This window comes from Ovis aries, chromosome 15 (genome assembly GCF_016772045.2).
Source record: "Ovis aries strain OAR_USU_Benz2616 breed Rambouillet chromosome 15, ARS-UI_Ramb_v3.0, whole genome shotgun sequence".
In the NCBI taxonomy this organism is placed as follows: domain Eukaryota; kingdom Metazoa; phylum Chordata; class Mammalia; order Artiodactyla; family Bovidae; genus Ovis; species Ovis aries.
In genome coordinates, this window is record NC_056068.1 from 61806781 (window position 1) to 61834578 (window position 27798).

The 27798-nt window shown below is 39.0% G+C and overlaps 1 protein-coding gene across 4 annotated transcripts in view; it reads right to left on the reverse strand.

The window, feature by feature from the left end:
- LOC105602333 (uncharacterized) overlaps nucleotides 1-27798 on the reverse strand; it is a 204780-nt gene that overhangs the window by 118281 nt on the left and 58701 nt on the right. Inside the window, exon 1 of one of the 4 annotated variants that reach the window (XM_060400041.1) lies at nucleotides 20606-20714. The exons of the other annotated variants lie outside the window; for them this stretch is intronic. The gene's annotated coding sequence lies outside the window, so the exon portion shown is untranslated. Of the gene's footprint in view, nucleotides 1-20605; nucleotides 20715-27798 lie in introns of those variants that run through there. 4 annotated transcript variants of the gene reach the window in all.

Below are 27798 nucleotides of genomic sequence, written 5' to 3' on the forward strand. Positions count from 1 at the left end.
ACTGAAGAATTTAGAAATAAAGAAGTATGACATCTGCAACGTCTTGCCATATGGTTCAGAAAGAATACTGTGTGTGTGTTGGGTAGGTAGGGGGATAATACACAGGCATGAAGGAAAAGATGATAAAGTAAATGAGGAAAAAATGTAAAATATTGGTGAATCTAGTAGAAGATATAAGTAATCCTAATTTAAGATGGACTATAAGCCAAGGAAGCATGGTATAACCTCTAGGATAATCAGAAAAAGAATATTTAATTGACAAAGGGAAAATTAAACAATAAATATGCTTTTCAAAGCCAAAAGAAAACCGTATGTCAGGTGAGAGGACCAAAACAGATTGAGACCAAAAAAAAAACCAAAACTGTAAGATAGTAAGTAGATAAGAATAAAAATGAGCAATAATTACATGGATTGCAATGAAGTACAGATGGAGGAGCCTGGTAGGCTGCAGTCCATGGGGTCTCGAAGAGTGAAACACGACGGAGTGACTTCACTTTCACTTTTCACTTTCATGCATTGGAGAAGGAAGTGGCAACCCACTCCAGTGTTCTTGCCTGGAGAATCCCAGGGACGGCGGAGCCTGGTGGGCTGCCGTCTATGGGGTCGCACAGAGTTGGACACGACTGAAGCGACTTAGTAGTAGTAGTACTCCAAATAATAGGCATAGACTTTAAGAATGGATATTTTTAAAACCCAACTACGTGTTATTTATAATAGACACAACCTAAATACAAGGAAACAGAAAAGTCAGTAGTAAAATGACAGAAAACATACAAACATAAACAAGGAAAAAGGGTAACGTAGATATACTAATGACAGACAAAACAGATTTTACGGCAAGAAGTATTACTACACACAAAAGAGAAACTTTGGTAAAGATAAAAAGGTCAATTCAACATGAAGATTTCATAACATAGCCTCAAATAGAGAAAAAACTAACAAAACAAAAGGGCTAATAAATAAATTCCCACTTGCAATGTGTAGCTCTAACACACCTCTCTCAATAACTCAAAGAAGAAGCAGAAAATAAGTTAATCTATAGAAAATTGAACATGATTAAAAACTTAACACAGGGCCCACTGATTGGAGAATACACATTATTTTCAGGTATATATACAAGTTACCAAAATAAAACATACACTAGGCCATAAAACAAGTCTCAACAAATTTTAAAGAATTAAAATCAGAGTATGTTCTCTGACCACAGTGGAATTAATCTAAAAATCAATAACTACAACAAAAACACAATATAAAAATCCCAAAAGGCCAGATAATAAATAAAGTTAAACAGGAAATCACAATGGAAAATGAGAAAACATTTTCAACAGAATGGTAATAAAAATATGACATATAAAAACTTATGGGATATACCTAACCTTAGCTAGAGAAAACACAATAATTAAACGAAAATCTAAGGATGAAAAGGAATGATCTAAGGATCCATCTCAATAATCTTGAAAAAGAGCAGCAAATTGAACTCAAAGAAAGTGCAAGAATAATAATGAAGATAAGAACAAAAGGCAAGAAAATAGACAAAAAAAAAAAAAAAACACAGTAGAGAAGAAGTCTTTTTCTGTAAAGGGACAAATGGTAAACATTTTAAATTTTGTGGGCCATATGTTACAGCTACTCATCTCTGCCATTGTAATGCACAAGCAGGCATAGTCAATACAAAATGAATGGACACAGCTGTGTTTCAGCAAAACTATATTTACAAAACAGGTAATGGGTTATATTTGACCCATGGGCCATATTTTATCACTTCCTGCAGCAGAAAATATAATAAAGCTAAAAGTTTGTTCTTTGAGAAAATAAAACAAAACAAACAAAATTGATTTAAAAAAACAGTAAGAGTATAAAGAGAAAAGAGGGTACAAATTATCAATATAAGAAACAAAAAAGGGACATCACTACAGATCTCCTGGGGAATTAAAAAGATAAGATGTTATAAATAACTTTAGATCAAAAAATTTGGTAATTTTGGTGAAATGCATAATTCATTTTTTAAGATACTAACTTACCAAAACTGACACAAGAAGAAATAGAAAATTCAAATAGCCTTATATCCATTCAAATATGCACCTATAATTAAAAGCCTATTGACAGAGAAAAGTTTAGGACCAAACGGCTTCGTCAGTAAGTTCTTTATTTCATGAACTAATACCAATGTTATATAAATTATTCCAAAGAATAGATAAAATGAATTCATTTCTGAACAGATTTTATGAGGCCTATACAGCCTTGATAAGAAAACATACGAATAAAGAAAAAATACTACAAGAACAGAAAAGTATAAGCCAATCTCTCTTATGAACACAGCCGAAATAATTCGGCAAAATGAAATTAAATATTGGCATATCAAAGCTGGGGATATATAACAGAATAGATTTCAACCAACTTAATTTATAATACTAAGCTGATTTAAAACTTGAAAACCCATCAATATAATTTACTCCCATTAACTAAATAAATAACAAAAGTTATATCATCACTAATATATTAAAAAAGCACTTGATAAAATTCAATGCCAATTCATATTAAAATCCTAACAAAGTAGGAACAAAAGAAACTGCCTTAACTAATAAAGAATACCTTTTTTAAAATCTATATTAAGTATATTAATGGTAAAATAGTGAAAGTTTTACCATTGAAATTGGAAATGAAATCAGGATGACTGCGATCATCTTTATTAAACATTATACTGTGGTCCAAGAGAAAAAAATTTAAATGATTGTTTTTAGGAAAAAAATCACCACTGTTCACAGATGATATAAGTACACACCTAAAATATTCAAAATAATCTGTTAAGGATTAAAAAGTGAATTTAGCAAAATTCCTTTAAATCATACTTAAAAGACAATTGTGTTTCTAGATATTAACACTAAACAACTGGAAAAGGAAAATTTAAAACAATACCATTTTTATTAGTAAAACATATGCTACCTAAGAATATTTATCATCAAAAAGATAAATACCAGATACCTAGAAACAGAAGTATTAAAAACTGTGCAAGACCTATATACTGAAAACTATGAAAACACTGCCAGGAGGAATTAAGAATGACATAAATGGAGGGATATATCATAACCATGGACTGGAAGACCAAGTAATGGGAGGGTCTCCCCAATTGATCTATTTAAGTTCAAATAAATTCTAATCAAAAGCCCAGCTGGCTCTTCTATGAAAACTAATAAACTGATCATAAATTTTACATAGAACTGTAAAAGAACAGTCAAAACAAACATGAAAAAGAATAAAGTTGAAGAATTTAATTATCAATTATCAAGACTTATTATAAAGCATAGCATAACTGAAACAGTGGTGTTGGCGCAGGATCAATAAACACACTGATGCAATAGAATAGTGGGTCTGGGAAACAGGCCGTCCTAATAAGACCAAATAATTCATGAAAAAGGTGCCACTGAAATGCAATCAGGAAAGGATAATATTTTTAATAATTTGTATTTTGTAATGAAACTTTATCCCATCTCAAAACATGCACATAACTCAATTCTATATGATTTATAGATTTAAATGTAAATAGAAAAACAATAAAGTTTCTAGAAAGTATTATAGACTATATTTTTAACACTGGGGTAAGCAGAATCTCCTAATACAAAAGGATATAAAAATCACTTATAAAAGAAATGATTAATAAATTTAACTTTTTTTAAATTAAAATTAAGAAGTTGTGTTTATCAAAGGACACCAGTGAGTTATGCAATACATATATCCAGAAAGAACTAATATCCCAAATATATAGAGAAACCCTACAAATCAAAGAAAAAGAATTATACAACCCAAATTTTAAAAGAAAAAGTTAAAGACTTGAATGGGCGCATGATGAAAGAGGATACTCAATTGGCCAATAAATATAATTAAAGGTACTAAATATCATTACCCATCAAGAAGAAAAGAAAGAAAGTGAAGTCGCTCAGTTGTGTCTGACTCTTTCCAACCCCATGGACCGAAGCCCACTAGGCTCCTCCGTCCATGAGATTTTCCAGACAAGAATACTGGAGTGGGTTGTCATTTCTTTCTCCAGGGGATCTTCTTGACCCAGAGATCAAACCTGGGTCTCCTGCAATGCAGGCAGACTCTTTATCATCTGAGCCACCAGGAAAGAGTATGAGTATGAGCCATCAAGAAAATGTAAATTAAAACCACAGTTATTTCACTTCTAAACCCCTCATAATGGCTAAAATTTAATTTTGTTGAGGAGGATGTGGAGAAACTAGAACTTTAATACTCTGCTGGTAGAAGTATAAACTGATAGATATTAATAGAATTTACCGATCTATTTCACAATATTTACTAAAAGTGTACAACTTTATATACTATGACCCAGCAGTTCCACTCTTTGTTACATAGTTTGTAAAAATGCCTACATATGTCCCCCCCAAAAAAACACATACAGGAACATCCACAGCAGTGCTGCTCATAACAGACCCAAACTTAAAACAACACAAGTATTCATCAGTAGTACAATGGATAAACAAAAAGCAGATACCCATATAACAGAATACTATACAGCCTTAAAAAATGACTTTCTGCTACCTAAAATCACATTAATAAACCTCACAGGCACAATTTTGTATGAAAGGAGCCAAAGAGAAAAGAGTAGCTACTGTATGATTCCTGGTATGTAGATTCCCAAAACATCAGAAATAATCTACAATGTTAGAAATCAGAATGATGGTTACTTTGGGACGAGGGAAGGGACATAAAGAAGGCTTCTGTGGGGTTAGTAATGTGCTACACCTTGGTCTGGGGTGGCATTTACACAAGCATATGACTTTAGAGAAATTCATCAAGCTTCTTTCATCTATAAAGGTGTTATACTTATGGCATCAGCATGGTAGCAGGTGGTGGCTCAGGCGGTAAAGAATCTGCCTGCAATGCTGGAGACCTGGGTTCGATCCCTGAGTCAGGAAGATCCCCAGAGAAGTGAATGGCTATCTACTCTAGTATTCTTACCTAGGAAACCTCATGGACAGATGGGCCTGGTTGGTTACAGTCCATGGATTACAAACAGTCAGACATGATTGAGCGACTAACACTTTCACTTTTCAAAATTTGTTTCAAAAAAGAGTGTAATATGAACAAAAATTACTTCATTACTCTAAATTAAGTCTCTAGTGTCCAAAACAATTTATTTTTCCTTTTTATGTATACAAGGAATCTATCTCTTGTCCATTCACCTTCATGCAAACTCAGAAAACTTAAGGGAGTCAAGATTCTTCTTTATTCACTTAATGCCTTATTATGTTGATTGTTTTGTGGATATGCACATAATTACACAGCCACAAGCAGGCAATGATAAAAATGAACTTTAACTATCACCTAGTAGAAAGCATAGAGAAGGAAATGGCAACCCACTCCATTGTTCTTGCCTGGAGAATCCCAGAGACAGATGAGCCTACTGGGCTGCCGTCTATGGAGTTGCACAGTTGGATACAACTGAAGCAACTTAGCAGCAGCAACAGCAGTAGAAAGCAAGAAATTACTTAGAATCTTCGATGACCTGAAAATAAACTGCCATCCAAGTGACACTGAAAAAGAGAAGTTTCTTCACCTGCACATCTTTACATGAAACTTTCTTAAGGAATCAGCCTGCAACATCTGTTCCTCTTGGTAACACACAGGCCAAAATTCATCCGCTTAAGCAATACAAAAATCTGAAAAGTGAAGAGTGCTCTGCATGGTACTGAGTTGGCATTTTGACTGACCACTAAGAGAAAGTAGAGGGAAATCATTTCTTAAAACAATTTTAAAGAACTGTATCATTAAGTAGCAAAGCATACTGGCATAATCCAATCAATTTTGACAACTGCTTCACAAATATTCAGATTTTCCAAATAATATTAATGGAATTCTAAATCCTCTGGGAAAGTGCCTTGACTCCACAAAGAAAGTTATCACAAGTGGGCACTTTGCTCAAGTCTAAATGTGTGGGGGAGGAGAATCCTGCCATGCAAAGAAATTCTCAGGAAGCTGTGAAGATATTAGCTATTTGACTCAATTGATTCCAAGCTGAAACATAATAGTACATTATAAATCTGTTTTGATTTTACTTAATCTAATGAAAAAATGTTCATCTTTTTGATAAGTGCTCATTAGCCGTTTTTTTCTGACATAAACAGACAAGAAAGATGTTCTTGTGCTGCATTTAAAACTCAACTCAGCTAATTACAGTGCCATGACTCAAAGAACAAAATCAATGCACTGAAGTTTCTCACTTGAATTGTTTTTATAGTTGAATTAAAAATCTGACCAAAAAATTTTAAAGGGCCCCAGCAGTGTTTTTTACTAAGGTTGAATACTGCTTAAGTAAACAAAGGCTACATTTTAGCCCATTATATAAATTTTTCCTGTCAATTACTAAGAACAGTTGCTAAATTTATCAATCAATGTGTATGTGTTGGGGGTGGGGGTGCTCTCTTTTTTGGGAAGCACTGATAAATTTGCATTAGCAATTCATTCGATTTCATCTGATCCTCTGTGAAACCAAAAACCAAGTAGATAATACCTGGTCAAGGTTGGAGCCTGTCAAGGACCAGGGAATAGCATGAAGGAAAGTGATCATTTAAGAATCAAGCCAATTTACAGCCCAGATTTATGTCCAGGACTTTTAGAAATATCAGATGTTTTGGGCTTTTTGAACCACTGAGTATTACTCTGCTAAAACATTATTTTGAATGAGAGTATCAGACTTTATTTTTGGGGGCTCCAAAATCACTGCAGATGGTGATTGCAGCCATGAAATTAAAAGACGCTTACTCCTTGGAAGAAAAGTTATGATGAACCTAGATAGCATATTCAAAAGCAGAGACATTACTTTGCCAGCAAAGGTCCATCTAGTCAAGGCTATTATTTTTCCTGTGGTCATGTATGGATGTGAGAGTTGGACTGTGAAGAAGGCTGAGCGCCGAAGAATTGATGCTTATGAACTGTGGTGTTGGAGAAGACTCTTGAGAGTCCGTTGGACTGCAAGGAGATCCAACCAGTCCATTCTGAAGGAGATCAACTCTGGGATTTCTTTGGAAGGAATGATGCTAAAGCTGAAACTCCAGTACTTTGGCCACCTCATGCGAAGAGTTGACTCATTGGAAAAGACTCTGATGCTGGGAGGGATTGGGGGCAGGAGAAGAAGGGGATGACAGAGGATGAGATGGCTGGATGGCATCACTGACTCGATGGATATGAGTCTGAGTGAACTCCGGGAGTTGGTGATGGACAGGGAGGCCTGGTGTGCTGCGATTCATGGGGTCGCAAAGAGTCTGACATGACTGAGCAACTGAACTGAACTGAACAGAATTAATGCCCATTCCTAAAATGCTTGATTTTTGCTCCAGGAAATATTTTAACTACAGTAATCTGGGTATCGGGTATCTGATATCTGGTTATGACTCAAATAATCATTTCACTGATTTTTTAAACTGACTTTTTACTATAAGGTATACTTACCTGAAACTAGAAAATTTAGAAATTATTTTAACTCTATGACACATGAATTATGCATATTGTATGCAAATTTCAAGGCAAAACATCATAAAGAGGAGTAGGTGAATTACTTAAATAATTTGTTACTTCTTACCCTGTCTATGAAGTCAGTAGAAAAATGAATATATGAAACTTTTTAAAGGTTCATTTGAATGAGCAAACAGGGTAATGAGAGAATAATCTAGCACTAAACTCATTCAGTGGATGGTTGTCAGTCACCTTCATGATTTTGCTAGCATTTCATAGTCTTTAAACGTTTTGAGTACTAAGCAAAAACACATCTTATGTTCAGAAGGGAGTCAAATGGCTTTCATTAACAAAGCTGTAAACACCGTATAACCACCTTGAAGCAAAAATGCATAGCTGGGAGGTCAAGAATTCAGGGTGGCAATACCAAGATCAAGTTCCAACTCCACCACTTGCTCTCCAAGGGAAACTGGACAAGATTCCTCACTTCTCTAAGATTCATAAATGATTAATGTTTGGGGAAAGAATACCTACATTGCTGATTGATACTACATTTAATAAGATGATAGATATGTTAGGTAGGTAGAATAGGAAAAAGGAGTCCAAAATGGCGGTGGCTAAAAGACAAGGAAGGGAAAAGCCCATGAAAATAGAACAAAAGAAGGTCTGAGGACTGGAGTGAGGACCTCAGGTAAAACAAACAACACTCCTGGCTGGCCCAATTTACATAGGACAGGCCCAGAGAGAGATAAACACATAAATAGAGGAGCCAAAGCTCTCTCTCTCTCTCTCTCCCTCTCCCACGCGCTGGGGCGCTTTTCTCCTCATGTCTTTGGATCGATGTGCCCTCACACCTCGAAGATAGATTTTCCTGCTATCTTCTAAATAAAATAGAGCTGTGACACTGAGCTGTAACACTGATTTGTCTAAGAGCTATAACATGGTCCATTCGAGACCTGAGAGCTATAACACGGTCTATCCAAGACCTGAGAGCTGTGACGTGCCGAGGGGGCTTTAATGTCCGTCACTCCAAATCTTTGCTGTGACGAGACAAAGAACCGAGGAACATACACTCGCGTGACAGAGAGAAAGGCCTAGCACAGGGCCTGACACATCAGGATTCAAAAATTCAGCTGATACTGACAAACCTGTAGAACTTGAGTCTCAGGGGCCTTTCCAGGGCTGAGGAGTCCCCTTTCTTCCTTTTCAGCCTGTGTCATTTTCAATATTCCAGCATTGTCTGGAACAAAATGCAGACCATTTCCTTATATCACACTAACTGGTTCATTTCAGGCATCAAACCTACAACCTTGCCTTTGTTATTATCATCTCAGCGTAACCAGCTCTCTTTATTAGACCTTATTTCAAAGTGTCAGCATGTAAGAGAAATGCAGTACATGGTGCATTTGGTCATTATGGGTCACTGGAAAACCACATTTTTTCTGTAATTCTACTCTATATTTCCATTAGTACTATTTGGCACATAGGAAAAGTTTACCAGCTTATTAAATAATGGAATGGGCCATATTCATGTTACTCTGACTTAATCTAAAGTAAATGAAACCATCAATGTTTACATACTTATCAGGTCTGATCCAAGTACCTCATTCCTCTCCATTAATATAAAAGGTTAATGGTCAACCATTAATGAATGCTTACTCAACTCCAAGAACTATGTGAAACTCTTTCATGGACTATTTCATTTAATTCTCCAACAATCCTAGACAGTAGCTATTGACATCCTTATAACCAGAAAGTGAGACTCAGACAGGTTAAGCAATGTATTAAAGGCCGTGCAGCTAGTAAGAGATTATTAGCAAATATTAATACATCCAAGGGCATTCACATCAGTAAAAGTTCATTCCAATGGGGTCAGAACTGGACACCAATTAAATGTTATTCTTTTACTTTGGGGTCATCTGGACACTGCCTAGCAAGTTCATTCTTTCATTTACTTCTGTCTGTATTTACTGACTTTAGATTCATTTAGATAACTAAGATTAAACTTTGGGCAAGTATCTTACATCCCCTAGCATCAATTTCCTCATCTTTAAGATGAGAATATCAAATATTCTGAAGACTAAATAGCACGATATATGTGAAGCACTTGCAGCAGGAACTGGCACAAAGTAAGTGCCTAAGCAATGTTTGCTGCTGCTGCTGCTAAGTCACTTCAGTTGTGTCCGACTCTGTGTGACCCCATAGACCGCAGCACACCAGGCTCCACCGTCCCTGGGATTCTCCAGGCAAGAACACTGGAGTGGGTTGCCATTTCCTTCTCCAATGCATGAAACTGAAAAGTGAAAGTGAAGTCGCTCATTCGTGTCCGACTCTTAGCGACCCCATGGACTGCAGCCTACCAGGCTCCTCCATCCATGGGATTTTCCAGGCAAGAATACTCGAGTGGGGTGCCATCGCCTTCTCAAAGCAATGTTCGCTAGCTATCATTAAATGAAAGCATATTTTAAGACATACTATGTAGAAAAGGAAATCATGACACCAATGAGTTGAATTGTGACTTTATCATCACCTCTAGAAACAAATTCTAGGTTTCCTCAGACAGAGATTTTTTTTATTAGAATATAGAAAAGGTTTCTAATCACCAAGACTTTAAAAACTGCTACAATATGGGGGTCTACTCTCTGCTGTTATAAGTGTACAAACAGCATGATTCCCTCCATCATGATTGTCATTGGGAGGGAGATGGGCTCGCTGTCTTATACATTTCTTTCCTACTGTAAGACACTGAATTTGAATTAAATCTTCTTTAGAATGAGCACAAAAGAATCATGCTAGCTTGACCTCAGAAGACAAGATGAGGAGAATTGAAGGCAGTTTTCTGAAGCACTGCAAAGATAAGGGATTCCTTGGCCTGAGAAGACTCATGTGGCTAGAGGCCAAAACAAAAAGTGCTGGATTATTTTGCTTGGTTCCTGGAAACCAAATGCAAATCTAACCAACAATCAATATTTATCATATCTAGCATTATGAAAAGCTCCAGACACGGCACTGGAAATAGAATATGTTATTGTTAAGGATGACAGTGACTGTGAGCCTGTGTTTTTAATCTCAGGATCTGGACTGTGTCCTCTGAGGCCTGAACTCACTCACATTTGCTCAAAGATACCACTCTGGGGTTCCTCTCCTAGACAGGGGAGCACATACTTTGAAGAGCCACAGCACTTAATTCTGCAGACAGTTACTGTAAGGTTGGTGGTATTATTCCCCCCCAAAAATGGTTCCTTTGCAAAATATATAGATCAGAAGAGTGAGAGTAAGGAGTAACAGAGGAGCCTCTGGACCAAATATTTTTAAAGTTTGTACCCAAGCTCCTGGAAGAAAAGTACATCAAATCCAAATTTTAAAAATCTGAAAAATACCTGGCCCTGTCAGAATTTTAAAATAAATTGTCATTGTAAAAACTACTTTCCAGTTCCTTGCAGATGAATGTTAACTTGGTTACCAATCAAAAGCTTTTTTATGCATTTAGTCCCAAACTGTCCTGCTGCCTACAAAATCTGCAATAAAGCAATTAGAAACCGTAGAGGAAACAAATGTGTTCAGGAGGCTGGCGGGCTCAGGAAGCAGATCAGGAGTATTCACACCCTGTCAGGGTGTTTCCTGGCTTTTTCTCTGTTTTATTCATTTATACTCGTGTGGAAAAGGGGGTTGAAAACACTTTGCTAAGAATGAAACCCTGAGATTTATATGTAATTTCTAAGCTTATCCTTGGGAAAGAAGCCACAATCTGTTTTCAGACAAGAGTAAAACACTCGCAATTCCCTTTGAAAAACAACGTCCAATCTTCCCTTAAATTGAGATGCCAGAGCAACTAGATTGCGATTTAAATCAGAGGACAAAATTAGCCCAGGTACACTAGGGTGGAAGGAGAGGCAGAACAGACACTGGTAAATAGCCTATGAATTCAAAATGTAGAGCCTTCTTCCTGCCCCGAGCCAGGTTTGACTTCCAACAAATTAGAGAAATAAATTGGCAGTTCACCTACAATTCCCTGGTAAACAAATATATTTCACCAGCTATTTCATGACCATCTTTTGAGCTGAGCCTTTTTAAATTCCATAAAGTACTGGGCTGTAACGGTAACTCTTGGAGTTCACAAGAACCCTTGGCAGGGCTCTAATGAAAACCAAAAATCTCCACCTAATTCCAACAATTTGCCATAGTAACGGAAGCTTTCATATTATTGATACTACCATGGCCTGAGGAAGAGTTAGAACCTCAGTGAGGGGCAGAGGCTGACAACAGAAGCTAAAATATTGCAACTCTTGAGATTCCACTTTCAAGTTGGATTCAAAAAGCACAAATTTGGACCAATATCAACCTCAAGGATGGACTTGGCCAAACAGCTTCATGTGTAGCAGAAAGGACCTGATCATCCTGGTTGAACAGGGGCTTGGCCAGCTAAGACTTCTTTTTGCTATTGGTAATGGATCCATTCAATGGTGGTTCTTATAAACTGGATTAAGTGTTTCACCTCCACATTCCCATAAAAGTCAGTACACCTGGGGATTAATCATGATCCCAGATTCACCTATTCTTCTCTTTGCCTTCTGTAACCAGCTGAGATCTCTACTGGCAGAAAACTGAGGGTTTAGTAGGGAGGGATGGAACACATTCTGATGGGAGGAATTTCTACTCCACAGAGGTGCCTTTATCTCTGCAAATATCTCCCACTGGCAGGCTGGCTGGAACCAGACCTATCTCTCCAAGGCAAAGGCATTTCAGGACTCAGCCCAAGGTGGCACCTATTTAGTCCAAAAGTTTGCCAACAATAGAGCTCACAATCTGCGCAGCAGGGCTTGTGTGGTCCCCTCACCCCCAACTCCTTTCCCAGTGAAAGGCACTGATCCCAGGTGAGGGCACATAGCCAGAGACAAGAGAGAGAGTCTTCTAGAAAATAATTTTTGCAAAGGTTCAGGTAGTGATAAGGAATGGGGGATAAGAGATGATTTGCATGAATCTAACACTGTAGCATTAAATTCTGTCCAAGTGGGCTTTTGTTAAAAAAAAAAAAAAAAAGCATTCCAAATGCTGGGAAATGATAATCAATTGAAAGTAAAGTGGTCCTTCCTTACAGAAGAGTTTCAAATTCAACATCTTTTTGATGAAAGAGAAGGTAGGAAAGTGAGTTTATAAAAGACACAGCAGATCACAAATGTGCTGATCCAACACTGTCAATGACATCTCATCCCAGATGGCAAGTGAAGGAGACACTGGGATTTAAGGCATCTAGATACTTGCTAACAGAATATGAAGACATTAGGGGGAAAAAAAAAAACTAAACAAGAATCCTTAAAATGCATTGTTTAAAAGGCATATACATCTAAAAGTAATCTAAGGAACAAGTTCAAAAATAATAAGCATCTAAACCTCAGAATAATGAGAACCTCCAAATGCGGAGAATGGGGATGCTTACTAAATTCAAATCTGTTCAGAGACTTTATTCCAGGGCATGAGGCTGAGCTGCTGTAATGTACACAAGTGGGGTGTAAAGTCAATGGGATTACATTTTCCTAATTATTTTCTGCTTGAGCTTTACAGCACACACACAAAATGAGATCAGCCGGGACTTGCCTCTCTAACAAATCACTCAGATTTAAACATTGCTCACATAAACAAAGGGGGTGGGGTGGGGGGAGAGAGGCACAAGGCTGGGAAAAGACAGAGAAGGGCTTCTTCAATCACAGTTGCAAGGAACAAAAACCTGGAGGGGGAAAAGAGTTGTTGGACCGCCACCAAATCTCCCCCACTGGAGACGAGAGCCCATCTGCTGAGCTCGGCAACTTCACTTTAACTACCATTCAGCTCGCGTCTCTGCAGAGATCTGTCTGCAGAACTGGCAGATGGACCCCTGCTTCCCTGAGTCGCTGTGTTATTTGTTTAATAAATTTAATTAATATCCATACTGCATTGGATTTCTCCCAGAAAGGAGGCCGAAGTGCTCTCTTTCCCGATAGCTACATGATGAGTGATTTCCCAGAAAAGAGCAGATAACAGTGCCCCGGGGCCACTGAAAAATTAAAAGTACCATGCGCTTACATTTCTTTGCATGTATTTCTATTTTTCGCAATGCACTAATAGCTTTGGTACATATTTTAACTTTATCAAAGTATGCAGTTCTTAAAGAAGGCAGATTACCTCTTCTTTCAGATCAGTTATATTTGTTGGAATGTTTTTTTACAGAATCCAATTCAACCACATCACTTAACCCCAAAATGGTGAGTCATGAATGTTAAGGAGGTTCTATTTGGCAAGCAGCTAGCTCCACAACCATTGTTAACAAATTGAAATTTTTCTTTGATCATATTGCACTTGTATGATTTCCTAAGCTGGAAAATGTGGCCACTGCAGAATGGAGAATAGAAAGGCTCTTGAACCAAATCAAGGCAGTAACATATTCTCTCTTCACTAAGTGCAAGTGCCAAGCTCTTGTTGACAGAGTTCCTGCCATCAACAAGTATGAATTAAAACAGTGCTTCCCTTGCCTTGTTATTCAATGTCATCCTATCTTTCTTGGCAGCATATTTCATCTTAACCTAGATTTCCCAGAGTGTGTGCCCCTTGAGGATAAAATAGTCTAGGAAACATTACGTCGAAGAAGGTTAAACAGGCTTCCTTGCTGCAGGACTTCTCAGAGCCTTTCATGTGCTAACAGGTACTGTGAATATTCCCATAGAGGAGGATGGGGTTCAGTATAAAAGGCAGCATTTCCCAAAACCCAACCCAAAACTTCATCACTATATTCCAGGGTTTAATGTAGGGCTTGGCAGATAGTAGGTACTCATTAGTACTTGTTGAATGAATGAATCAAAGGGATGAGTGAATGAATGAGCAAAGTAAATCCATAGTGGTTTTGCTTAGAGATAACGCTCGGGTACCTGAACCTGACACTGACAAGAGGTAAAGAACGAATGAACAAAATCACCTCAACACTCAGGGAGAACTGAACTTGAACCAAACATTGAATTTGGAGGGATTCCGTTTCAAGATGCTATTTTCTGATATTAAGTTTATTCTGCATTTAAACTCTTCTCTACTGTTCAATATTCTAAACAGTCCCCTCTTCCTTTAGATCATGAAAACCTGATCTTGCTGAATTTTGTAAACTTCTCAGCTCCTTGGCAATATCCTAATTTATTTGTGCTTGATAAGCTTAATCTCTTCCTAGGAACTGAGTAATGAATTCAGCTCAGTCGTAGGCACTGAGCTGGTGATAAGAATAAAAAGATTACTCCTTTCAAGAGAATTATTTTAAGTGCAAAAGCTCGCAAAGGCAGATTTTGAGAGTTTATTAATAATTTCAATGTGAAACTTGTTAAATTGAAATTAAAGTTTTATTTAATAGGAAAAAAAGTTATTTTAATGTAGGTTACCACTTGTGCACTTTGTCTAAAACAATCCCTTATTGCTCATTTTCCTTCTGTGATTTTCCTGCAACACTCCATCATGTTGATACAACACTGAGTTCATGGTCTTCCTCCTACAGTTCTGGACACTTACAACTCTTCTCGCTAATTAGATACTCATGGGGAATACAAAGAACTAGCACTGGCTCTTAAATATCCAGAATAATTAGATGACAGAAATCTCTCCTCTAACTCAGCTGGCTACTAATCTCTAAACTTACAGAAAAAAAAATCTGCTGTTACCTAGTGATTTCAAGCTAATGATCACAGGTTTATGTTGAGAAATCTTAGAAGGCTTTGCTAACATTAAAACCCTTAAGAGGAAAAGGAGAAATGAACCTTAAATAAGCAGAGCATTTTAAAAATTTCCTGCATCAAAATGTTTCTTGAATTGGGAGAATAGATAATCCACAGGCAGAATTAGGTGGCGCCAGTGGTAAACAATATGTCTGCCAGTTCAGGAGATGTAAGAGACGTGGGTTCAATCCCTGGGTCAGGAAGATCCCCTGAAGTAGGAAATGCCAGGCTACTCCAGTATTCTTGCCTAGAAAATTCCATGGCCCTAGGAGCCTGACAGGCTACAATCCATGGGGCTGCAAAGAGTTGGACACAACTGAATACACACACACACACACACACACACACACACACACACAGAACTCAGAAAATATTATGGGCTAGATTTTAGGAAGTAAGGGGAAAAAAGAAGGGGCAGGAAACTTGATGTTAATTGCGTGCCTACTTACATGCCAGCCAGAGGGTTCGTACCTTTAACAGTAATAATCAGTGAGAGTAAACAGTTACGTGACAGATATTATGAGAAATCTTTATATGGATATCTATTCCTGCCAAGTACTGTTTTATGATTTTAACTTGAGGAAACTGGGGCTCAGAGATCCTAAGCAACATACCACAGGTCATATGATTAGTAAGTAAAGCCAAGGAGCTCAGTTTTGAACTCTGCCAATCTGATTACAGGGCTCATGCTCCCAACCACTATCCGTTCCCACTTCTTGCATGTTTACCTTATCTATATACAACAATATCAGATCCTCTTGGCCCCTCCAGAGTGGAAAAAGACATGATGAAAATATTTCACCTTAATACTCCAAATATATAGTAATGGCAGAACTGTGTCATAACTGATGTTGATAAAGACAAGCCCTGAACTAAAATCTGTAAACTTCATCAAAAGCCAAGGTCCCTCTGCACTGGCTTAGCCCTCTTTTCCTCTACCACATTGTCGCCTATATTTCAATGTGATTTTCTCTTGAGGGTGTCATTTCCAATAGTCTACGTAATGTGATACACTGTAATTGTTTATATTCCCTCCTCAATCGTCTCATCACTTTGGGAGCAGCAATTACTACAGACAGCTCTATTCAACAATAAACACAGACAAAAGACAAATAAGTACCTCTCTACAGTTGTTTGCCTTCTCCCTCAAAGACCTCATTTTCCTTCAAGGCAACATGAAATTTTTTGCTTTGAGTGTACGTGTTTGTTTTTTTTTTTTTTTATGTTTATTAGAGTATAGTTGACTTACAATGGTGTGTTAGTTTCAGGTATACAGGCAAAGTGAATCAGTTATACATATACATACATCCACTCTTTTAGATTCTTTGCCCATATAGGCCATTCAGTCAGTCAGTTCAGTTGCTCAGTCGTGTCCAACTCTTTGCAACCCCATGAACCACAGCATGCCAGGCCTCCCTGTCCATCACCAACTCCTGGAGTTTACCCAAACCCACGTCCATTGAGTCAGTGATGCCATTCAACCATCTCATCCTCTGTCGTCCCCTTCTCCTCCTGCCCTCAATCTTCCCCAGCATCAGGGTCTTTTCAAATGAGTCAGCTCTTTGCACCAGGTGGCCAAAATATTGGAGCTTCAGTTTCAACATCAGTCCTTCCAAAGAACACCCAGGACTGATCTCCTTTAGGATGGACTGGTTGGATCTCCTTGCAGTCCAAGGGACTCTCAAGAGTCTTCTCCAACACCACAGTTCAAAAGCATCAATTCTTTGGTGCTCAGCTTTCTTTATAGTCCAACTCTCACATCCATACATGACCACTGGAAAAACCATAGCCTTGACTAGATAGACCTTTGTTGGCAAAGTAATGTCTCTGCTTTTTAATATGCTATCTAGGTTAGTCATAACTTTCCTTCCAAGGAGTAAGCGTCTTTTAATTTCATGGCTGCAATCACCATCTGCAGTGATTTTGGAGCCCAGAAAAATAACGTCAGCCACTGTTTCCACAGTTTCCCCATCTATTTGCCATGAAGTGATGGAACCAGATGCCATGATCTTAGTTTTCTAGAATGTTGAGCTTTAAGCCAACGTTTTCACTCTCCTCTTTCACTTTCATCAACAGGCTCTTTAGTTTTTCTTCACTTTCTGCCATAAGGGTGGTATCATCTGCATATCTGAGGTTATTGATATTTCTCCCACCAACCTTGATTCCAGCTTGTGCTTCCTCCAGCCCAGCATTTCTTATAATAGGCCATTACAAAGTATTGAATAGAGTTCCCTGTGTGACACTTTAGGTCATTATTAGTTACCTATTTTATATATAGCAGTGTATACATGTCAATTCTAGAAAACTTTCACGAATATTCTGGCTATCTACTAGTTACAAGGGCTTCCCAAGTGGCATTAGTGGTAAAGAATCTCCCTGCTAATACAGGAGATGCAAGAGATGCAGGCTTGATCCCAGGGTTGGGAAGATCCCCTGGAGTAGGAAATGGCACCCCACTCCAGTGTCCTTGCCTGAAAAATGCCATGAACAAGAGGAGCCTGATGGGCTGCAGTCCATGGGGTTGCAAAGAGTTGGACACGACTGACTGACTGACCACACACACACACACACACACACACACATCACTTATAGATATTAATAAGCATGCATTAAGCACCTTCTGAGTGCCGCCCCCCCCCTTACTAGGTGCTGGATAGGATACACTCTGTTATCCCTACTTCACATAAATACTGTATTATTTATTTATTTGTACTATAACAAATGACCCCCAAACTTCAAAGCTTAAAAAAATAAACATTTATTCTCTCACTGTTTCTGTGGGTAAGGAATTTGGACACAGCTTAGTTGGATGTCTCTGGCTTAAGTTCTCTCATGAAACTGCAGCCCAGCTGTCAGGTAGGGATGCAACCTCATCTGAAGGCTCAAGCCAAGTAGGGAAGGATCTACCCTGAAGCTCATTCACATGGTTGTCAGCAATATCTATTTCCTCAAGAGCAGTTAGATTGAAGGCATCAATTCCTTGCTGGCTGTTAGCCAAAGACCACCCTCAGTTCCTTGCTACATGGTTCCTCTTTACAGGGCAGCTCCCACTGTAGCATCTGACTTCCCTCAGAGAGAGGGAGACCAAGATAGAAACCACACTATTATGTCACTTACTCTCCAAAGTGGGCTTTCCTTGAGGCTCGGATGGTAAAGAATGAGCCTGCAATGTGGGAGACCTGGGTTTGATCCCTGGGTTGGGAAGGGAACGGCTACCCACTCCAGTGTTCTGGCCTGGAGAATTCCAGGGACTGCATAGTCTACAGGGTCACAAAGAGCTGGACATCACACCAGCTTTGCCATATTCTATGTGCTATAAATGAGTGTAGGGCCAGCCTACATTCAAGGACAAGGCATTACACAAGGGTTTAAAAACCAGGAATCAGGGACCATTGGGGGCGACTCTTAAAGGCAGCCTACCTACTTCCACTGTTGAATTTTTGTGCCCCTAAAGGGCACATACATGAAATCTACAAAATAAATAAAATCTATATGAAATGAAATCTATTTCATCGAAATGAAACCTATAAAATCTATAAAATAATTCTTATTTCCCAACATCTCTGTTTTAAAGCTAAATGAACACATTTAGGAAAAGTCATTCAACAAGTATTTATGGAATGGCTAATGTGCCTAATACAACCAGATATGAAAGATGCAGGGAAACACTGAAGGCAGAAGGAGAAGGGGATGACAGAGAATGAGGTGGTTGGATGCCATCACCGACTCAATGGACATGAGTTTGAGCATGATCCAGGAGTTGGTGATGGACAGGGAAGCCTGGTGTGCTACAGTCCATGGGGTCTCAGAGTCAGACATGACTGAGTCAATTGAACTGAATATGACCGACACTGTTATAGAACAAAAGAAATAACTAAACCTGTGTTGTAAAAACTCACCAAGACCACTCCCTCCCCGCTGCCACCACCCACCCCAGGCAGAAACACGGGAGAATAAAGATTAAGACAACCATTGTTCTTTTTTAATTAAAACCACCTCAGCATTTACTGTTATAGACTATTTTAAGAATGTCTTCTGAAGCTAGAGCAGTGACAAGCAAAACTTGCCCACAGATATAAAATACATTCTCTAACATCAGCTTTAATAACAAGAACAGTGCTATTTCCACCTCCATATGCCTTCCTCTTCTATCTTATAGCTCAACTGATCACAATTTGGGAGAGGAAGAGGGGTATTATTTACTGATTCCATTCATAATTCAACATACATTAAGTAGGGGCCATCAACAGTAAATAGTACAAACCAGACAACTTGTCGTTGATGCTAAGAAAACATTTTAGCTTCTCCAGAATTTTAAGTGTCTCAAGGAGAAGAAAATGAGAAGGGTGAACGAAAAACATTCCTTTTTTTTTTTTTTTTGTAAAGAAAGGTGTATATGTTTATTTTTGGCGGTGCCGCACAGCATGTAGGTTCTTAGTTCCCCAACCAGGGATCAAACCTGTACCCCCTGCAGTGGAAGCATGGAGTCTTAACCACTGGGCCAGGAACATATTCTTAATTGAAAGAAATTTTACCAAAAAGAAACTGAGAAATAATCTATACAGGAAAATAATATGAAAAAGAATGGATCTATGTATAACTGAGTCACTTTGCTGTACACCTTAAACTAACACATTGTAAATCAACTATACTCCAATATAAAATAATAATGTTTTAAAAAGAAAGTGAGAAAATACAGAATTACCTGAATTTACCTTGAGTTGGCAAGACTCCTCCCCTCGCCCCATCACCAATCAAAATAGGAACTCATGAGCTGGCTTAGGTTCAACTATAGAGAAATAACATTCCATTTTGCACACCTAAGTTTTTGAAAAAGACCCCTTAAACAAGAAAATAAATAAAATCTGCAATAAGTGCCAAGAAGAAAAGAGGGGGAATGATAGAGGGTAAGTGATGAAGAATTGCTTAGTTGAGAAAGAGCTCTCTAGAGAGCTGATATTTTAGCTGAGACATCATACAGGAGAAGATTCCAGGCTGCAAAAAGTAGGACAAGGAGTTCTCCAGGTAGACAGTGAAACCAAGCAGGGCCCTGTGGGGCTCCTGGGCATGAAAGCCTTTTGGTCCCTCGTTTCTTGTAGGCAAGACTCCAGCTTCCATGACCTTCCCTGAGTTCCAAAGGACAGATCTGAACAGTTGCTAATCAAGGGAGAAGCAGCCAAGAAACCACTTGAGGCAAGATTAAAGGGACCAGAGGAGCGCATCAAGATCAGGAGACCAACCACCTGAGACCCTGCATACAACCTAATCTTGTCAGCAACCCCACTCTTGAACCGTTGCTATCAAATTCCTCATTAAGTCCTCCCAGGTTGGAAAGCATAGTTTTTCAGAGCAGGAGCCTGCTGTGTCCCCCTTTTCCTGGCAAAGCAATAAAGCTATTCTTTTTGACTCACCCCAAACTCTTGTCTCCAAGATTTGATTCAGCACCACTGCACAGAGGCCAAGGTTTCAGCAGCGAGAGGACTGCGTGTTTCCTGATAAGAGGAGGACACTGGCATACCACAGGAATCAAAAGAAGGCCAGCTCTGGATGAAGCAGAGAATGGAATAAAATGAGCCCACACCAGCTACTGTGAGGGAAATGGACAGGGCAGGAAGGGCAGATCTGTTCTGAGGCTGCTGGAGGAATCTGGGTAAGAGATGATGGTGGCTCAATCTGGAGTATTGTTAATGGAAACAGAAGTTAGAGGCCAGAAATACTTACGATGTAAAAACAACAAGTGAGATTGGATAGGAGGGTGAGAAAGAGGTGGAGAGAGAAAATGAGAAAATGAGAGACAGACTGAAGAACTTCCCATTTGCCTCATGGAATATTCTGCAAAACCCAGTTCTCACTTGTGTTTATCCTGTCAGCCACAGGTGAAAGCTTCCATTCACTGGGAAGTCAGACAGGAAACAAACTAAAATGCCTCCAGAAAGAGGGCTGAGAAATTAAGAGTATACACAAAATCCAGAAAGTGTGTTTATGGACCACATATTCTAACCATTTTATCAGATGAGAAAAGCATGACTCTGAGAAGTTAAGGAGCAGGACCAAGTTAACTATCAGTTAAGGGAAGAACCAAGGCTAGAATCCAGTTCTTCTGATTGGTCCAAATACAAATGAAGCAATACGACAAATGGGCACAATGATTACATGTACTTAATAGCCATGTTTTCCTAATTTCCTATCTTCCATCCTCCAATCCTTGGAGGAAGCGGTATGGCATTTGAACGCAAATTGCAAGGGGATGGGGACAGGTAAAATTTTGCATCATTTTTTTAAGAAAGCCTGCTAAACATATGCATAAGCTATGGGACACTACTGTAGTGATCTTGTTGCAGGAAGGCGGACCCCTTCCAGGGCCCGAAACTGGGCTCTTGTCTAACACTCGGAAATGAATTGTCCGAGGAGACACATGCGCTGACAAAGCAAGAGATTTTATTGGGAAAGGGCACCCAGGTGGAGAGCAGTAGGGTAAGGGAACCCAGGAGAACTGCTCTGCCTGGTGGCTCGCAGTCTCGGGTTTTATGGTGATGGGATTAGTTTCTGGGTGGTCTTTGGCCATTCTAATTTAGAGTCTTTCCTGGTGGTGCACGCATTGCTCAGCCAAGATGGATGCTAGCGAGAGGGATTCCAGAAAGTGGGCAGACACACGGTGTCTCCTTTCAACCTTTCCGGAACTCTTCCAGTTGGTGGTGGCTTATTAATTCCGTATTCCTTATCAGGACCTCCTGTCATAAAACAGCTCATGCAAATGGTTACTATGGTGCCTGGCCAGGGTGGGGGGTTTCAATCAGTGTGCTTCCCCTAACAGTCTAAATGTTACTGAAGAAAATGAGGGAAGCATGGAATGGACGGAAGGACAGAGGGAGAGAGGGAGGAAAGAGAAAGTAAAAAGTTTTAACCTCAAATTATATTGTAGAAAATGAACAAATTTGGACCCTATATGAACACTGATGTAAAGCCTCCTTTGCAGTACTAGGTTATAAATGATATGAAATTTGTGTGAAAACTTTTAATATTTCAATTTCCTAAGTCTAAGAATCTAATTTTATAATCTTTTTTTACATTTTTCTAGGCTTCCAATTCTAGTTCTTTCCCAATATGAAGAAAAGAATAGATTATCAGTTCAGAAATAGGCAACAAATGGAAAGAAAGATGATTAATGCAAGATATTATGATTTTAGCTCTAGTATTCCCTCCCCAAATGACATTTCAGTGATACAGGCTTCTCATCTCACTCCCCGATTCACTGACATTTACTTTTAACTCTCCTTTACAAACCCATTCTGATACAAATTCAGAGAAAAATCTATGTAAAATAATTCAAATTGTTACTCATCTCAGTCACATGTTTGACTAAATTCAAGTTCTCAGAAAAACACAACTTTGAAGTCTTTCATGCAGACTTACCATCTCCAAGCTTTAATAAAAAACATGCTTATGTCAACAGATCCAATTTTTCATGAAAAACAAATAGCTTTCATACACATTTACACCCACCAACAGAGAAAACAATCTAGCCTAAAGCTACCCACTTTTCCTAAAATTATGGATACTCTATGCAAGTTGAAAATGTCCATTTGAAAGTTTTAAAAAGCCAGAATTAATTTTTTTTTTTTAAGATAGCCACCAAACCTCTTTTCTCTTAAAAGGAAAGTTAATTCTCTAGGTCTGGGCACACAGCAAATTTGAAGTTTGAAAAGATCAATTGCTTCTATTTCATGCTCTCATACTCAAAATGGCTGGCTCAATTTAGATAACACTTTCCTCCAAACACCCCTCATTGTAAAGCACAATGTGACTGTTCAGAAAGTTATGAGTCATGGAAAAGAGGAGGTTATAAAACCTTTCTCCTCTAAACTAAATAAAATCATTTACTGCCAACCACAGGAGATAAAAGTCAAATCAGTCTTTCTGCAAGTCAGTGAATCAGTTCTATAACCTCCCACAAGATTCTTCTCAAGTAATTTGCAAAAGAATTAGCACAGCCTTTGCCAAAGAAGTTGAAAAAACATCCCACTGTGTTTCTGTAATTCACTGATGAATTTATGAGCATTGATAATTTTCTTGTCAAGAGAAAGACCCAACTTCACTCTTTTCCAATTCAGTTTTGTATGTAAGTGATATCGTGCAGTTTAAATACTAAACCTTAATCAAGTAATGAAACAAGGCAACCCCTGGCATTTTATTATGTCATAAACAATTCAATCCCACCACATACCCATACTATTTCAGGACCAATCCACAGCCAAGGGATTCATGGCTCTCCAATCATGTCTGACTGGGGAGAAAAGAGAAAGGGACAGGATGAAAGGTCCAAGCCTACTTGCCTATCTCCAGTGTGTTCGTTTTATGCCAAAAAAGCAAAAGGGTTTTAAAAATATTTTCATGTTAGAAATCTACTTACAGGGACCCAAAATAAAGAGTCCGTGATTCTTCTTAATATAAAGACATAAATACTACTGCTAGTCAGTGCTAGGTGAGTGCCTCTTCCACATACACATTTATTATTTACTTGGCTGGTTTTCCACTCAAGGGCTAGCACCCCTTAATCCTACCCCAACCCTTACCTGCAGCCCCATTTCACCCTACCCCAACCTCCCAGTCTGCCGCTGGGACCCAAGGCGGTGCGCACTGATCTGACTTGTAACATGGCTCTACGAAAGTAGTCCACCAGGTGGCCAATCACGGACCGCCCTCTAGTGACGCCTCCACAGTGGTTCCTCGGCAGAATACAACTCACAGTGTGTGGCTCACAGTGTGTGGCTCACAGTGTGTGGCTCACAGTGTGTGGCTCACAGTGTGTGGCTCACAGTGTGTGGCTCACAGTGTGTGGCTCACAGTGTGTGGCTCACAGTGTGTGGCTCACAGTGTGTGGCAGAGGGGTGTAACCCAAGCACTTGCCAACTGCCACAGCACTAATTCACCGGTGGGCTTTCCCATCAGTTTCACCTGTGGGTTCTCCCATCAGTTCCACCTGTTACACACGTGGATAAAGGAACTCATCTGAAAGAGGATGCCAGACGTTGACAAATCAAATTCCAGGAAATGGAGGTCCAGGTCTGGATTCCTCCCTCTTAATAGAAAAAGTAATAGAACTAGTCAATTTGTGTGTATGCGCATGCGCATATATGTGTAGGAGAAGGTGGTTAGATGTTAGGAATGGACAAGAAAAATGCTAGGGAAGACTAGTGGGCCGATTAACACTACCCCCTGCTGCTGCTGCTGCTAAGTCACTTCAGTCGTGTCCGACTCTGTGTGACCCCATAGACCGCAGCCCACCAGGCTCCACCATCCCTGAGATTCTCCAGGCAAGAACACTGGAGTGGGTTGCCATTTCCTTCTCCAATGCATGAAAGTGAAAAGTGAAAGTAAAGTTGCTCGGTCGTGTCCGACTCTGTGCGACCCCATGGACTGCAGCCCACCAGGCTCCTCTGTCCATGGGATTTTCCAGGCAAGAGTACTGGAGTGGGTTGCCATTGCCTTCTCCAACACAACCCCCTAGCCCTACTTTAAGAAATATCTTAGATCTAAATGGTACTTTATAACCCCATCTTTATAAGCCCATGTGTTTCTTTATAAAAAGCCTCATTACACCTAAAACTACTGAGATGAGTCATAATTTAGTACAAATTGAAAACAGAATTCTGTACCCAAGTTCTGTGCTTCTTCAGGCAGTCTGTACTGTGAGTAGATTTTTATCCCCAATATTCACAGATGTGGGAGAGCTGGGAGAAATCTTATAACCCTAAAGACTCTTAAAACCTCTAAGCCAAAGTAAACAGGCCAAATGTGCTAATCATCGGGCAAATGGAGACGGCTAAGACCTCCACTCAAAGCTTTAGGAAAATATTCTAAAGTTCACATTAGCGCAAATAGGATTTTCAGGATATGAATTTCACTAAAGCGCAAATTGAATCATGTCGGTATAATCCCACACATATTTCTGCCAGCTGGGATCCTGGATATTGAGATGTGACCATCTCTCCATGGACCTGAAACCACCAATCTGTCTCACCTACGTTGCTGCACGGCCGTCAGATGGAGACACTGTGTGGTCACTACCCTAGCAAACAGATCTAAAGCACCTACGTCTAGGGAAACGGCTACAGCTCCCATTTCCAATCTCCGGAGCCACCCAGTTCCTCTTCAATGGAGTATCAATAGAGAGGCTAAACGGATTGTTTACTTAATTGTGCTGTGCAAGCTGAATAATTGTGTGCTTTCCAGAAAGGCTTTGTAACCAATGAGATAGCGCTGGATCTGCCAAAACCTTTACCTTGAAGCCAACATCCTTTCTTTCTAATACAGTCTCTCTCCTATCACAATAACGGCAACCGTGGTATTATTGCCAGAGAAGGCAAAACCATGGCAGAAACATCAAAAATCATGTCTTTCAAAATGGAAAAATCTCCATTAAGCTGCTGCTGAGAACTGCTGTCTCTGAATATGCCAGTGTGAAACCTTTAGTCACAAACTGGGATTTAGTGGATTACACACTGAAGCAGCCAACAAATGGCAATCTGAACCTACCTTTAGGGCAAGCAAAATTGGTCCATTAAATATAATAACCATATTTTAAGAGGATAAGAGAAACGTGATGAAAACAAGAGGGAATGTTGGGAGCTGTTTTTAAAATACCAAATATTGTGCAAAAAGGCTAAAAAGATGGAAAATAGAATATTATGTACCAAAGTCTCTAGGACGATAAAAATCAATTAATACCAGGTTAGAAAACAGTGAAATAAGGTATGTTGAGTGAAAAAAAAAATCTAAGGACAGCAACAACCAAATTTTTAGCCAAAGAAAACCCTATATTACTTAATAAGTCAAGAGAATAAGACCAAGACAGATGTCTTTTTAATTCTTTCCCTGAAACTTGTTTCAAGCATTAAAAGCACAGCGGAAGTTCTCAAAACACTTGCTTCTGGTAGAGAAATTGCTTGTAACACATCACACTTGTTTTTTGGTTTTCATTAAGTTACTTTTCAACAGATAAGGCTCCAAAAACATGGTTCAAAATTGAGAAGTCTCCCTCCTACCCAGGTCTCCAGCCATCCATCCCTTTTCTCAGAGATAATCACTGTTTCTTGTTTTCTTCCAGACCAGAAATCTAAATATTTTTATATTTTATTTTATAATAATTTTCCTTTGATATGTTTTTGCCTATTACCTTGTTTTTATTTCTTGCAAGTTTTTCATTAATAATAATCAAAGTCTTTTCTCCTTCATAGGTCTATGTTCATATAGTTTGAGATTCTCCAATTGGCTGTTTCTTCTCAGCTTTCATAATCCCCCCATGATACAGTCTAATTGACATGTCTCACTAACAGGATTAGGACTTTAGAAAAACAGTATGCATCAGGATCTGACAAGAATGCAAAGATGCTATTTTTATGCAGGTACCCTTCAAATATACCCAAGAGATTTAAAACAAATGGGAATACAACATGGAACAGCCACCAAACCAAAGTTTTAAGTGGGTTTGAGCCTCGACAGGACAGTCATATCCTGATTCAAGTGCCAGCTGCCTTGGATTTTGAAACATCCGACCTCATCTGATTTTTCAGGTTTAGATTGGTCCAGAGCAATACAGTTCTACTTTTACAAAATTTGCTTTACACCAGTTTGCTTTTACAGAAGACCTACATTAGTACCTGTTTGGGCTAACAAAAACAAGTTCGAAGAGGATTTTCACTTTTATGAAAAAGACAAAAAGAGAAACTAGCATTCAGTGTTTGTGCTGTAGGTAGCTGTTACCAAGGCAGCTCGAACCCTGAGCAGGGAGAGCGGCACAGTCAAGCTCCTTCCCAGGAAATAGGCTGGGTGTCTCAGCACCAAGCTGCAGTAGCTTTGAACTGTGTCTGTGCTTTATCTGTGTATTTCGTGCATCCAATAGCAACATGTATCCTAAGTTAATTGCTTCTTCACTTTCACTTAAGCCGCTTAGGCTCACGAAAGTTTTCTTAGGAACGCTCTCTTTCTTAAACCTGTATTGGCCTGAGTGTTTGGGAGCAGGGAAGAGAGAATGGGTGCTGGGAGGGAAGATAAGCAGGGTGCCCCCAACAGGCAGAGAGGCCTTCCAAAGAGAATGGAAGTTAACACGCACATTTCAAATACTTCGGGTCAATTTTTTTCCCTCCCCAAATTCATCTGAAGCTATGGATAGTTAGGGAGGAAAAAACAAAAAACAAAAACAAAAACCTAGGTTCTAGCTCTGGTCTTGTTTTGTGTACCCTTGGCTTAATCACCTTCGATTCACTCTCCTCATTTATAAAATGAGGACCTTGGCCGTGATGAGTTCTAAAGCCCTTTTTACTTTTAATCCTCTCAATCTAAGATTCAGTTTCTCTCCATATATTGACTTATATGCCAGTTATAAGGGCTTAATTTTTTTTTATTTTCCACAAATTTATTTACCATGAAATAACAACCTTGGTATAAATATTTTAAAATCCTCATCAAGGAAAAGAAGTGACTATAGTGCACAGCTGTCATTTTGAAGATGTCCATCATCCATTCCCCCTCCTTGGCAGCACCTGGATTGCTTTAGGGGGAAGTATCTGTGTACACCTGAGGGGAGATAAGCCCAAGTGTTTGT